Here is a 13754-nt window from a genome sequence, read left to right as displayed (position 1 = left end):
ATCTGGACTCTGCTGATACTCCTGCCATATCAAGTGGTGCCCCATCCAGTCCCTGGGCCCTTGAAAGGTGAAGTTAGCAGAACAAGGACTGAAATCCACGCACAGAACATTAGACGGGGAAATGTTCGGCACACCACCTGCAACGTGGCTGAAAAACCACCCACTTTGAGGTTAAAATTGATGCCCCGTCTGCATTGCGGTTGAGAGGTTGACGCATCGCGGCTGGAGAAACAATACAACACCCGCTTGCGTTTGCTGATAATGACACAAACTTACACAACGCTGTTTTCCCACACCATGTGATCGGATTTCTCATGCATTGCCGCTGGGCGTCAACGTCATTGTGAAACTGAGTGGATCCGAGGTGCCCTGTCCGGAAATCAACGCATCACTCTCTTGCGAGGGAGGAAAACAACGCATTGCCTACCCGACTGAAGAAGAAATGATATATGGTCTCACTTACGAGTCAGGAATTGACGCCTCGCTGACTTTTCCGATGCACGCTCACCCGTGTGGCTTTATTTTTGATGCAAACTAGGTACTTTGTGTAACAACAACATTGTTTCCTATAGAGTAAGACTCTTATTCTTTTGAAAATTCATATCTTGACTTGTGTATATTGGATTTCGGATGTTTTGGTCTTGTTTGATTTAGATAAATATTACCTTTGTTTCTAAAGTGGTGTGGTGTCCATTTTGTAGTGTTTCACTGTTTTACTGTGTGTGTTGGTATAAAGAGTTTGGGTCTCTGCTTGGCCTGAGTATAAACTGACTACCAACCAGAAGCCCCATTTCTAACAGTGATCAACTGCAGTGATCCACACCCACCAAAGTAACAGACAAGTGCACTTTGGATGAATTAAAAAATAACACAGCTGACGCACATTGGCCAAGTGGACACAAGTGGACACACCTACATAGCGCACTATAAAAACACACCCTTTCATAGACCACAATCCTTTGCATTTCCACAGCAAGACAGACCACAGATCTTGTAATCCATGTTTGTTATAAGGGAGCTCTTTTTTCCACCATCACATTTTACACCCTTCACAGACATTGTCTATTTTTTCCCATATACACTTGGCTTGTTTAGTTAGTCACTGTACCCCCTTAATTTTTTCAGTCATGCCACGGTCCAAAAATGCAAGTTTTTCAAAGGATGAGTTCAGAGTCATGGTGGATGAAATCATTAGAGTAGAGCCACAGTTGTTTGGAGCCCAAGACCAGCACACTCCTCTCAGTAGCAAAATAGAAATGTGGGACAGGATAGTTGACAGAGTGAATGCTGTAGGCACCACCCTGTGCACAAAGGAGGACATCAGGAAGAGGTGGAATGACCTGAGGGGCAATGTGTGTTCCCTGGTTTCCAGGTACCAGCTGTAGACCAAAACGACTGGTAGTGGCCCTCTCAGTGCCCCATTAATAATCTTTCAGTGGAAGGAGAAGGACTTGGCAGCCTGCATCCTGAGGGCTTGACAGGATTACCTAGGGGAGTGGAGTCTGGTAAGTCATCACACAAAAACTGTCACAAAAGTGTAATCTCCTCAAAGCTCACAGCTCAGCTTTTGCCACTGCCTTGTTCATGTACTTCACCAGCATTCAATACCCAGAGTATCTGAGTATTACCATTGCCAATCTGTATTGTTGGACCCAACATCACAGCTACCAAGGCCCATCACATGCCATATGTCCAAATGGTGCCTTTCAGTCTTATAATATCAACAAATCACCCCACGATTCATGGTATGTCTCAACATGTAAATGTATACCCAAACCTAAATCCAGCCTGAATACAGATATGTAATGGCCAAACATCTGTCTAGTGTGTAGTAGAGAGAGCTACCTGGCTGCAGCTCCCAGAAGACCCTGTTTCTCTAACTACAACCACCAGCCCAGTGTTCACTTGTTCAAATACCCCTGTTCTGCAACTCTTAATTGAAGTATACTCACCTGGGGGGATACCATGTGTATAGTGTGTGTAGTAGAGAGAGTGACATGCCTGCAAATTCTAGGAGGCACTGTTTCACTAACTCCAAACAGCGGCCCAGTGTGCACTTGTCCAAATACTCCTGTTTGCTAGCTCTCAATTTAAATGTTCTCACCTGAGAGGATACCATGTCTAGTGTGTATAGCAGAGAGAGACCCTCATTACAACATTGGCGGCAAATGCTGCTTACCACCGTGCTGACGGCCGCCAACATACCATGACCGCGGCAGTATACCGCTACGGGTATTATGACCCACACAGAGAAATCCGCCACTATACAGACACCCACAAAAGTCCTCCAGACCAAAGGTCAGTGATAAACTGACGCTACCAAAATGCACACGTTACACCAACAGAAATACGCCCACAGCATCATGACCCATGAATCACCGCAGAGGTCATTCAACCATTGTAAACCATTGGCAGTACACACCGCCGTGCTCAAAATACACACACACTAACAAAACTACACCACATTGGACAATTCAAACTACACACACCTGACACACATACACACACCACACACACACACACCCAATACAATATAAAACACACACACATTACCCACAACCCCTTACAATGAAAAAAAATATTGCCAACTGAGAGAGAGACAAGCCAGGAGCACCCACTGAATCTGAGCCATAAAACACCATCACCCATACACCATCCACACACTTCACAGCACGCACCCCAACACATCACCCCAAACACCCTCACACATACCACTCACACTACACCCATGGCACCATAAAGACACCCCAGGTTCTCAGAGGAGGAGCTAAGGGTCATGGTGGAGGAAATCATCCGGGTAGAGCCACAGCTATTCGGATCACAGGTGCAGCAGATGTCCTTTACTAGGAAGATGGAGCTATGGCGGAGGATCGTGGACAAGGGTCAACGCCATGGGACAGCACCCAAGAACAAGTGATAACATCAGGAAGAGGTGGAACGACCTATGGGGGAAGGGGCGTTCCGTGGTTGCAATACACCAGGTAGCTGTACAGAGGACTGGCGGTGGACCCCCACCTCCTCCCCCACATCTAACAACATGGGAGGAGAAAGTCTTGGTGATCATGTATCCTGAGGGCCTGGAACGAGTAGCAGGAGGACTGGACTCTGGTAATTCAAATCTTTACTACTTCTCCCCTACCTGCATGCCATCACAAACTCCTACCCCTACCCTCACCCACATCACTCCACCATCTCACATATACCCCACCATCACAACCCACCCATCCCAATACCAAGCCCTGCATGCAAGACTAATGCCTGGACCCCACCACAGACCTGCATGGACACCCATCACCACAGCATGTACACTAGTGACAATCACTTAGCCAAACCAAGCACATCTCACACAAACCAAAGCTGCCTTGCTAATAACAACCCTAGAGGGAAACATATCCATGTACAAGATGGCACACACAGATACAATAACACTGCATTTACATCCCCACAAGACCCCCACTCAACGTCACCGGAGAGGAGGTGCAAGCCGCATCCAGTCCCCCCACAGAAGAGGCCCACAGCGATGACAGCAGCTCTGCACACCTGGATCACGATGACCAACCTGGCCCATCAGGGACCTCTGGACAGTCGGTTACCCAGCCACAGTCCGAAACCACCACAGAGCCTTCCCCCCTCAGGAAACACCAGCACAGCACCCATCCAGCGGGCCCATACCTCTGTCCCCAGGACACGTCAATCAGCAATGTGTCCACCACTACAGGGACCCCAGGCAACCCCACAAACACAGGACGATCAGGGACCTGGGGTCAGTGGCAGTGGGCACACCGTTCAGGGTACAGAGGCACAGGACAACAGGGAAGCTGGGAGGACTGCTGAGCGATAGGGGGAGGACAGGCCCAGGGAACCCTCTCTCCACAAGGCACTTGCAGGGATCCTGGGAGCATACCACCATTCCCAGGAGACCATGGGCCGGATACTGTACAGTTGGAGGGACAGTAACTGGGGATCAGGGAGTACCTGAAAGACATCCACCCTACCCTGGTCACCATTGCAGGGGTGCTAGCAGACTTGGCCAACACCATGAGGGAGGCAATGGCACACCAATGGGCCCCTGGCACTAGCCACACTGATGAACAGCACTCCACCTCTGCCAGCGCTAGTGGACAGGAGGCCCCGCCACAGGACCAACAGGCCACCAGCACCCCACGCCTTGCAGAAGGAGAACCACCCCGCAAACAGTCCATACGATCCAGGGAGAAGCCAGAGAACATTGCCAAGACCCCCGCCAGGAAATAAGACTCTCCTGATTGTCAGCCTTGTGTCCCACTCTGTCACCCTGTCCACCTTGAACTGCCATTGCTCCCCTTCCTATGCCCCCTTGGACAATGCACATGTGATACAAATAGACTGGACTCTACCCTGGACTTTCCTCCATCAGCAAACCAGCCCATTGCAATATCCTCTCGACTTATTAGCACATAAATAAACACCCTTTGAACAAATTCAAGTATGGAATCTGTGGATTATATGACAAATGTATTAGTTTCACAAACTGTAAACATTGCATTTCTAATCTACTGTAATATTAACATAGCTATAACCTGTAGTGGGCAGCAGTAAACACACCAGGAGCCAGAGTGGGGCACGATGATCTGAAAAGAGAGATGCCAAAGGGTACAGTAAGTGGCGATAGAAATAGGAAAATCAGGCTGCCATGTTCAATGTCAAACACAAAACTGCAATGGAAGGTGAAGTTACAGTGTCTTACCTGTGTGTCACTGGAAGTACTGTTGAATGAGTGTAATTCTGTTGTCCACATATTCTTTCTCTGCCTCCTCTTCGTCACTGTCCACATGCTCCCCCACTGCCATACGACCATCTCCAGCCTCATCCTCCTGCAGAAAAGGCACCTGGCGTCTCAAGGCCAGGTTGTGCAACATGCAACATGTAACGATGATCTGGCACACCTGTAAGTAGTACAGGGATCCACCTGTCAGATGGAGGCACCAGAATCTGGCCTTCAGGAGGCCAAAGGTTCTCTCAATGATCCTCCTTGTTCACCCATGTGCCTCATTGTAACATTCCTCTGCCCTTGTCCTGGCATTCCTCACTGGGGTCAGTAGCCATGAGAGGTTGGTGTAAACAGAGTCACATGTAAATATCGAGGGATGCCTGTTAGCCAGACACTTACCCTTATGGCCAAACCAACACCCATTTACCTACATAAACTGGGTGGGGACCATGGGCTCACCTATTAGCCACACCCGGTGCCTCTGGAGTTGAGACATTCCATATGGAATGCTGCTATTCCTTAAGATAAAGGCATCATGCACAGAGCCAGTATACTTGGCACTGACATGGGAGATGTACTGGTCCGCCAAACACACCATCTGCACAGTGAAAGCTTTTCCTATTCCTGAACACTTGTTCATTTCTCTGGAGGAAGGTGGGAGGGGGGACAGATGCAATATGTGTACCATCAAGGCACCAATGATGTTGGGGATATGTCCCAGGGCATAAAAGTCAGCCTTCACTCTGGCCAAATCCTCCACCTGGGGGAATACGATGTAGCTGCGCATGTGTTTCAGCAGGGCAGACAACACTCTGGTCAGCACGTTGGAGAACATTGGCTGAGACATCCCTGATGCCATGGCCACTGTCACTTGGAAGAAACCACTTTCCAGGAACTGGAGCACTGACAGAACCTGCACTAGAGAGGGGATACCTGTGGGCTGGTGGATAGCTGAAATCAGGTCTGGCTCCAATTTGGCACACAGTTCTTGGATTGTGGCCCTATCAAGTCTGTAGGTCAGGATAATGTGCCTGTCCTCCATTGTCGCCAGGTCCACCAGGGGTCTGAACATGGGGGATGTCTCCATCTCCTATTCATCCTCAGCGGTTGAACTCTAGGGTGAAAAACAGTGACCAGAGGGTCATATTCACACATGTTAAAATAAATATGCATTTCTTCCTTTACAGACACAGTATGTGAACTCGAGAGTCAGTTGATGTGTCAATGTCTGCTGTGATGCAGTTAGGTGCTATGGCCTGTGCTCCCCTGAAATGGCGGCTGCCTGACCTGTGAGGAGAGACAAGTGGAAATGAGGTAATTCCGCTGGCGTTGTGCGCCATTGCGGTCGGCGGTCAATGACCGGCACGCAACTTTGCATTGCTTATCATCGGGCCCTATGGGTTCCAGGAGCCAATGGCGATGTACCCCGGTGGTGACGGTACGCACCCCCGCGGACGTGACCGGCATTTTCTATCTGTTCACTCACCTGCTACCTGACCTTTAACAGGAGAGGACCTACACTGCAAGTGCTGCTGTGACCTGTGTCTGGAAGCGACAATGTCTCGAGTGTCTGGGGAAAGTGCCCCCACCTTCACTTCGGAGGAGCTGGAGAGACCGGTGGATGGGGTCCTACCCCAGTACAATTTACTCTATGAGCCTCCAGACAAACAGGTGGGTACACTGTGAGCATGAGGCGTGGGCCATGAATGTATGGATTGCTGTGTATGTAAGCCTCATGCAGGAGGGGGTTTGAGGGGTCCTGGGCAGAGTGCTGCATGGCTGGTGGTCAATGTCTGTGTGTAAGGGGATGGGAGGTATATGGTGGGCCAGGAGTGTAACAGGCCGGACGGTATGACTCATACCTTGTTCTATGCATATTTTTCTGCAGGTCAGTGCCCATTAGAAAAAGGGTATTTGGCGTGCCATCGTCTAGGAGGTGCGGACCCTGGGGGACTTTGACAGGTGAAGCACCCGCTGCCGCAAACGGAGGGAGGACTTGCACCGCTGGGCAAGGAAGATGGCAGAGGCCCAGCTGGGGATGGCTTCCCAACGAGGAAGGGGTGCCCATCGTACCCTGACCCCCCTGATGTTCCGCATCCTGGCGGTGGCCTATCCGGAGTTAGATGGGCGCTTGAAGGCATCACAGCAGCCAAAAGGGGGTGAGTACAGATTTAGAATCATGACTTTACGTGCATTAAGGTTTTACCTGGGTGGGGGATGTGGACTGTGGGTGCCCCTAGGCCAGGGCGAACATGGCAGGGTAGGTCCCATGTTGGACAGGCTCTGAAGCACTCCAACCCCAATAGTGTTAGTGGGCATCTACTACTGGGCAGGGTCCTGTGGGTTTCAGGTGTGCAGCTAATGGTGTTAGGCATTGTACCCCATGAGCTGGGGACTAGCATTGGAACTGGTAGTGCATGGCCTAGTGCATAGGGCTGATCCCTGTGTGGTGTGTACGCCAACTGTAGTGTTGTTGCTGGCATTGACCAAGGGTATCCTCTGTCTCTCTCCCCCCCTTCTTGTTTTCTCATCCTGTCCTTGTGTGCATTAGCATCATCTGGCAGATGATCACAGGCACCGGCAATGGATTGAGCTGCATCCCACATGGGCCTGGAGGCCGAATGCACCAACGGTGAGGGCACCAGTGGGACGGAGGGCGAGGGGAGCACCACGGCGGAGACAGGAGGGGACACTACCGACAGCGACTCCTCCTCTGATGGAGGCTCCCTGATGGTGGCGGACACCTCTGTGCCCACCCCAACAGGTAAAAGCCGCCACCCCGTACCAGCACCCCCCTCCCACCAGCCCCTCAGTGTGTTTCCTGTGCCCGCTCACCCAGGAGGGTGAGCATCTCCTTCGCTCCAGGCACCTCAGGCCCTGCCCCAGTCAGCCCTGCTGCCCTCAGTGAGGAGGCTATTGACCTCCTGAGATCCCTCACTGTTGGGCAGTCAACCATGCTGAATGCCATACAGGGTGTAGCAGGGCATTTGCAACAAACAAATGCATACCTGAAGGGCATTCACTTTGGCATGGCTGCCCAACAGAGAGCATTCTAGGCTCTGGCCTCCGCACTGATGACAGCCATTGTCCCTGTCTCCAGCTTCCCCCCTCCAAATTCCTCTACCCAGTCCCAGTCCCCTCAACCCCAGCCTATCCCAAGCACACCTTCAGACCAGCAATCACCCAAATCAACACACAGAAGTGGCTCAGGCAAACACAAGCACCACACTTCATCTCACAGGCACTCACACAAGTACCATCCCCATGCATACACACCAACATCCACTGCCTCCACTGTGTCCCCCTCCTCCTCCTCGTCCACCCCACTCCCAATAGCGTGTCCACTCACACCTGCATGCACTACATCCTCATCCACTACCTCCATCACCAGCACACCTATCACTACACACCCCTCTCTGGCAGTCACCACCCCCACATCCATGCTCACATCCCCTGTGTCCTCTCCCACTGTGTCTGTAACCCCCCTCCCAAAGTACACAAACACATGCGCACACTCACCCAATACTTGTTAACCTCACAACAGCATCCAGCCCATGCACCTGCACCCAAACACAGCAGACTGACACCTCCTACAACCACTCCCTCTTCCTCCACTCCCAAACCTTCACCCTCTTCCCACCCCAGTGTCCCTAAGAAGCTTTTCCTCACCACCATTTACCTATTCCCTACACCTCCCCCACACCCCCCATCCTTCACCTCTGGCCAGGGTGGCCAGAACCCAGCCCAGCACCTCAGCCACCCAGTCCACGACCACTGTGGTTTCTGCAGCTGTGAGAGGATCCAAGGAGGCACTAGTCAGCCCAGCCAGTGTGCCACCAACACCTGCCAAGGCAAAAAAAAACCTGGCAAGGGCAAGAAGGGGACAGCATCCAGCAAGGGGAAGGAGGCACAACCAGCCATCAAGGCCATATCAAAGACTCCAGCTGGCAGAAGCAAGGAGGCACCACCATCTGCCAGGGGCAGGAAGGGGCACAGAACACCAGCCATGGCACTTCAGCCATCCGAGGCTTTCAGGTGAAGGCCTGGAAGCTACCACCACAACTGCCAGTATCGCCACCTGCACCTCGGTCAGCACCGCCACCTGCACCACGGGCAGCATCGCCACCTGCACCGTGGTCAGCACCACCACTTGCACCGCCGCAAGCAGCACCACTGTCAGCAGCAGCAGCTCCAGTGGGCAGCCGTCTGAGGCTGCAGGTGAAGGCCTGGAAGCTACCACCACAACTGCCAGCACCGCCACCTGCACCGTGGCTAGCACCGCCACCTGCACCGTGGCCAGCACTGCCACCTGCACGGCCACAAGCAGCACCACTGTCAGCAGCAACAGCCCCAGTGGGCAGCCGTCCGAGGCTGCAGGTGAAGGCCTGGAGGCTACCACCACAACTGCCAGCACCGCCACCTGCAGCGCAACTGGCATACACTGAGCAGCCGTCACCACTGGAGAGCAGTGTGTAGTGGTGACTACATGGGCTGCAGTGTGTCCTGGCCCCTGCAAAAACTGCCATTGTGTCACCCAGGTGAGAGACTGTGACCTTGCAATCCAAAAGATCCGCATCACAGGATGCAATGCCCCCTCCAGAACCAGTGGGAGAAGGAATCCACTCAGCCCGTCCTTGCCAGGATGGAGCACACTGGGCACAAGGCCCCCTCCAGAAACAGTGGAAGAAGGCATCCACTCAGCCCCTCCTTGCCAGGATGAAGCACACCGGGCGCAAGCCCCCCTCCAGAACCAGTGGAGAAGCCATCCACTTGAGATACTGTAGCCTTGCACTCCCCAGGAGAAATCAGTGGGCAAACCACCCACTTGAGGGACTGTGGCTTTGCTCTCCCCAGGAGCAAGCAGTGGGCAAACCACCCACTTGAGAGACTGTGGCTTTGCACTCCCCAGGACCAAGCAGTGGGCAAACCACCCACTGGAGAGACTGTGGCTTTGCACTCCCCAGGACCAAGCAGTGGGCAAACCACCCACTAGAGAGACTGTGGCTTTGCACTCCTCAGGACCCAGCAGTGGGCAAACTACCCACTAGAGAGACTGTGGACTTTCACTCCCCAGGATCAAGCAGTGGGCACACCACCCACTTGAGAGACTGTGGCCTTGCAGTGGGCAGACCACCCACTAGAGAGACTGTGGCTTTGCACTCCCCAGGACCAAGCAGTGGGCATGGAGCCCCCTCCAGGAACAGTGGCCTTGTACCATCTTCTGGCTGATGTGTCCCCCCATTCCCCGTCCCCCTGAAGTGCCTGTGTGTTTTCGACCTGATACCCCTGCAGTGTTCTCTCCGTATTGAGGCAGGAGTCAAGTGTGGCCTTGGCCTGTGTGTTTTGGCCCAGTGGGCCACAGACAATTTTTGAGCAGGCATTGTCCCTCCTTTTGTATATATTGTACATACTGTTATTTCTTTATGAACGTATTTCTGAGTCTTACTAATATTACACTCATTTACTCCGTTCCTTTTGTCCTTGCGTTATTCCAGAGGATTACGAGGTGTCTATGTAATGTTGTTGCATGTGTTTGTGTGTATGGTGTTGCGGGTGAGGGTGGGAGTGTTGTGTGTTGTGTGTGTGTGTCACTCTGTTTTTCCTCCCCCCTCCCCTGTGTGCTAGGTGCAGTACTCACGGTGGTCATCGTTGCCGGCGTTCATGTTCCTGGTGTACGAGAAGATGTACCAATATGGGGAACACCTGCAGCTCGGGCTCCATGGTGTCCTGGTTCTTCCTTGAGTGTCGAGAGGTGAGTTGTTTCCCTTCAGTGTTCTGTTTCCGCCGTGCTTTTGATGGCGTTGGTACTGCCCCGGAAAAGCTGGCAGATGGGCGGGTTGTAATGAAGTGGGTGGTACATTGTCTTCCTCCTGGCTGTTGGCAGATACCGCCGCGGTGTTTGTTGCTACCGCAGTGGCGGTCGGAGTGTTAAAGTGGCTGTATGTGTTGGCGGTTTCCGCAGTGGTCATGATTCCATTTTTTTTACTGCCGGCCTCTTGGCGGTGTTACTGCCGCTTTATCACCGACCGCCAGGGTTGTAATGAGGGCCAGTGTCATGACTGCAACTCCCGGGGGGCACTGATCAACTAACTCCAAACACCAGCCCACTGTTCACTTGTCCAAATATTCCTGTTCCTTAACTCTCAATTGAAGTGTACTCATCTGTTAGGATACAATGTGTATAGAGTGTGTAGTAAAGGAAGTGACATGACTGCAACTCCTATGAGGCCTTGTTTCTGTACCTCCAAACACCAACCTAGTATTCACTTGTCCAAATACTCCTGTTTGTAATCTCTCAATTAAAGTGTACTCACTTGGGAGGATACCATGTGTATAGTGTGTTTATTGGAGAAAGTGACATGACTATAAGTCCAAAGAGGCCTTGTGTCTGTAACTTGAAACACCAGCCCAGTGTTCACTTGCCCAAATAGACCTGTTTGTAATCTCTGTAACGCTCTTCACTCACCTGGGAGTATACCATTTGTCAACTATTAGAAGCAGAAGGAGTGACCTGACTGCAAAACCAAATAGGCCCCGTTTCTGGAACTCCAACCTCAAGCCCAGTGTTCCCTTGCCCAAAGGCACCTGTTTGTTAACTCTCAAATGCTGTTCACTCACCTGGAAGGATACTATTTGTCAAGTGTGTGAAGTAGAGTAAGTGACCTGACAACAAATCCGAGGCGACTCTGTTTCTATAATGTCAAACACCTGCCCAGTGTTCACATGCCCAAATACTCCGTCTGTCAACTCTCAATTTAAGTATACTCACTTGGGAGTGATCAAAATACAGGTCATGTTCAACTCAGAGATGTGTCTGTCTACCTAGCTCCATCTTGACTTGCTATCCCAAGACAGAACTATTGAGAATAGGAATGACACCTTGCCCAGTGTGTACAACAAGTATTCCTAAGGCTTCAAGATGCATCACCAGGTTGGTATCAGCAGCAGACACGTTGATGCAGCACTGTGCACATGATGACTCCAGTCACATACACCACAAAGTCCTGGGGTTGCCTGCATCCCATTCAACTAGCTCTCTAAATGGTCAAAGCCATATCTTTCCTCTCTACTATGTGTTGCCTGCACTGGTGGTAAAATGTCATTCTCAGGCCATCATCCAAAGAGCAACTGATCTGCACATCTCATCAGCTGCTTGAGTCAAATTGAGTTGGCAAGCTTCGCACATGTCATGTCAAATCACCCTGTACTAGGGTTAGTTGGCACAATTGGATTACCTACAACTTAACTTTGTTCAAGGTCTGAGGCCACTGAACAGACAACCACTACCCTCCTGGATAAAGTCCTCAGTGACGACGACACTCCTGAACTTCTGGTTGTGGAGGATGGTTCTAGCGTACCTGGGAAACCTGGTCAGACTGCAACAGTGAGTCTCAGCCCTGTTCCATCAACATCACAGGAAACCATTCACTCCCCAACCTGTGTCCCTAGCACGGTGTCCACCATCTTGTGCCACCCAGTCCTGGATCCTGATTTGCAATGCAACACTTTGGACAATGAGGGTCCAGGAGCAAGTTGGAGAGGACACCCCATGGCAGGGTCACAGGCCCATGGGGGTAGGGTGCATGGGAGGGATGCTGTGGGCCAGCAAGTTGAAGCCACTGGGGCTATTCTTGGCCAGACCCCACATCTTAGGGTTCTGTCAGGAGTCCCAAGGAGTGATGGACCAGGTGTTGATCATACTCCGGGAAATCAAGCAGCTACAGAGGGATATGCACAGAGACATGCAGGAAAAGATGGAAGCCCACAATAACAACATGGCCTCCCTAACAGGGGTGCTGAAGGACATACATGCCCTTTGAGCAGGGTTCTTCTACCAGTCTACCCCTTCCTTTGGTTCATCAACAGCAGGCCCATCAACAAAGGTGTCAGCCACAGGAAGGGAGGCCCTGCTAGAGGAAGAACCAGCCACAGACAAGCCTGCCTCTGCAGCAGCTGATCATCCCCCCACCGCAAGTGGAGATGTCCATCAAAGAATCCAGGCGGTAGAGATGGCAAGACACCGACCTATGCCAGCAATAACCCTCTTCTTTAATGTCCTGCTTTGTGTGCCACACATTCACTCTGTGGACTGATCCTGAACCACATTCCAGTTTCAATGGGAGGAGCTCTCTGGACTTTGGACTTCCAATGATGTAGCATCTACTGAAGATGAGTTCACTCACCATGACTGACCCCTTCACACATTTTATTTTGGTGGATTAATGACACATATTTTCTGTTATTCGTAGCTTCAAAATAAAATCACCTATCACTGATTCATTGTCTCCTGATTTTGCTTTTATATTGAGCCATGTAGATATGTCTGACCATGTGAGCAATATAATGATGTTCTACGGTACTTGTTCAAGATGAGATATGTCACATGTGCACATTTTCCAGCTCAGGATTACAACCATCCCACACAAACAAATTCATATAAGTGTCAGGTCAAAATGAAAAATGTATTACAGTGTACAGCACATAGGCTGTCAATATGTCAGAACTATTGGAAACTTAAATGATTGTCTCATACTGACTAAATGACCATATTTACAGGTACAGACCTCCAGACCACGGAAGGAAGAAATTCTTCACACACTGTCCTGTAGAATAGACACACATTGAAGTGGTTGGTGTCATCTGCTTGAGCCTTATCACATGCCATACCAAAGTAATCCAACATCACATTATCCAAGATTCAGACAGATGGCAGCACAACAGTTCCTGATCACAGGGCCATTATAATCCAACAGTCATGTATCAGGTGGTATGGCACAAAAATATGTCAGTGTTTTAGCACAGGCACTGTGGCCTACAATGATGAAACACATCTTCAGATGTGTGCAGGTCATACAAACAGAATGTTTAGCCAATGTGAATCGAAAATGACTTGGTCGTAAGATAGGACTATATATTTTATGACAACATGATGACACACATGATGCATCAGGCCCACCACAGGACACAAAACAAGTCCAATGGGCACATCTGAACTTCTATTCAA

The sequence above is a fragment of the Pleurodeles waltl genome, chromosome 4_2, assembly GCF_031143425.1.
Source record: "Pleurodeles waltl isolate 20211129_DDA chromosome 4_2, aPleWal1.hap1.20221129, whole genome shotgun sequence".
NCBI lineage: Eukaryota > Metazoa > Chordata > Amphibia > Caudata > Salamandridae > Pleurodeles > Pleurodeles waltl.
This window is presented reverse-complemented; position numbering follows the sequence as displayed.